This window comes from Acomys russatus, chromosome 24 (assembly GCF_903995435.1).
Source record: "Acomys russatus chromosome 24, mAcoRus1.1, whole genome shotgun sequence".
NCBI lineage: Eukaryota > Metazoa > Chordata > Mammalia > Rodentia > Muridae > Acomys > Acomys russatus.
The window spans coordinates 30,375,221-30,377,398 of record NC_067160.1 but is presented as its reverse complement, the minus strand read 5'-3'; the positions used below and the strand labels follow the sequence as shown (position 1 = coordinate 30,377,398).

The 2,178-nt window shown below is 38.9% G+C and overlaps 1 non-coding gene across 1 annotated transcript; it reads right to left on the bottom strand.

Moving 5' to 3' along the window:
• Positions 1-247: 247 nt before the first annotated feature.
• On the bottom strand, positions 248-373 carry LOC127207818 (small nucleolar RNA SNORA8). The gene has a single exon (XR_007833017.1). It is a non-coding gene; the product is annotated as a small nucleolar RNA SNORA8 (small nucleolar RNA).
• Between the last annotated feature and the right edge of the window lie 1,805 nt (positions 374-2,178).

Sequence of the window (2,178 nt, the reverse complement as noted above, 5' to 3'; positions counted from 1 at the left end):
CTTAAAGAAAGATTAAATTGTAAAACTTTTACTTAAGTAATTTCTACCTATATTTTAATTACTCTGTTGTATAATAGTAATTTTCTAAATATGTATATCTGTTTGAGCAGTCTCTCAGTTCTATTTGAAATGTGAGTTTCTTGTCTTTAATATAGAGAGTTCAATACACTTCAGAAAATTTTATGAGGATTAAATATAGAGATCACAACGTATTTGAAGTGCTTCAATCTATCTATTTATTTTTTAAAACTGTATCATTAGAAAAACCAGGTTTAACATGCACAAAGCCAAGAAACCAACAATGCCAGATAGTGCACTGTCTTTTGAACACCCAGCAGGAAGGAACTGCTGAGTACAGATAACATGGAGTGCAAAATGTAGCCATTTATATGTAAAAACTTCTGTTCTACAGGCAAAAATTAAGTTCACAGATGAACAAATTACACCCTTGAAAGTTTATTATTTGTTTTTGTGTGTGTTATATCCAGGAAATTATCACACTTGAGTTTACCACTCTGTACTTTGTGATGAGATGAATGCTTTTAGAGTGATTATACTTTACTGGTAATTTATAAATGTTTACTTGTCTGCAGTTTTCCTTGTAACAATGACTAATCATGCACCATCTACTCTTGATTATATGAATGATTTCAGGAACATTGAATTATCATAGTTTATTAAAATTTAAATTAATGAGAATTGAAATTTTTCAAAAAGTATACCTGTGAATAGGAGAGATTAAAATTGGATTGCTGATGCTTAAACTATACAGGAATAACACACAGAAATGCATACACACATATATGCAATATACATATGCTTACATACACACATATACAACTACCCCTCTTCCTTACCAACAGAAAAGGGGAGCCCCCCTGCACACACACCAATCCACCACCACACATCAAGTCGCATCAGGACTGAGCACATCCTCTTACATGGTGGCCTAGCAAGGCAGCCTCTCCAGGGGCAAGTGATCAAAGAGCAGGCAATAAAGTCCATGTAAGAGACAGCCTCTACTCCCCTTATTAGGGAACCTACATATTGACCAAGCTGCCCATTGGGTATATATGTGTAGGGGCCTCCATCCAGTTCATGCATGATTTATACTTGGTGCTTCAGTCTCCACAAGCCCTTCACGATGCAGGTTAGTTGGTTTTGTTGGTCTTCCACAAGTCTCCCTGTGCTTCACCCAATATTTGGTTGTGAGTCTCAGCATCTGTTTCAATCTGCTGCTGGGGGGAGCCTCTGAGAAGACAGCCATGCTAGCCTCTTGTTGTCAAGGACAGCTGAGTATCATTAATATTGTCAGGGGTTGGCTCTCTCCCATAGGGTGCATCTCAGGTTGGGCCACGCGTTGGTTGGACGTTTCTTTAAACTCTATCTTTATCCCTGCACATCTTCTAGGCAGGGTAAATCATGAGTCCAAGTTCTTTTTTGAGTGGGTTGTGTTTTCCTATCTTCCCTAGGAGTCTTGTCTAGTTAGAAGGTGGTCTCTTTAGTGTCCTTGAACCTCACAACTAGGAGTCTTAGCTAGCGCCACCACCACTTCCCAGAGCCTACCCTATCATAGGTCTCTAGCTTGTCTCAGAAACTCCCTGTCCTCAGTTTCTCTTCTCTCTGATCTCTACCCTCATTTCCCTCTGAGTTCCCTTTCCTATTCTGTTCCCTCTCTCCATCCACTTCCACTATTTCTATTTCCCTTTCTGAGAGAGACTCAAGCATTCTCCCTTGGGCCCTCCTTGTTCCTTAGCTTTTTTGGTTCTGTGAATTGTGCTATGATTGTCCTGTACTATATGGCTAATATCTGCTTATAACTGAGTACATATCATGTATATCTTTCTGGGTCTGGGTTACTTCACTCAGAATGATCCATTAATTTGTCTGTGAATTGCATGATTTCCTAACTATAATAGCTGAGTAGTATTCCATTGTGTAAATGTACCACATATTTTTCTTTCTTTTCTTTTTTTCTTTTTCTTTTTCTTTTTTTTTTTTTTAAGACAAGGTTTTCTGTGTAGCCTTGGCTGTCCTGGACTCCCTTTGTAGACCAGGCTGGCCTGGAACTCACAGAGACCTGCTTGCCTCTACCATACTGAGTGATGGGATTACAGGTGTGTATCATGTTGCCCAGCACACAACTTCTTTATTCATTCTTCAGTTGGGGGACATTTG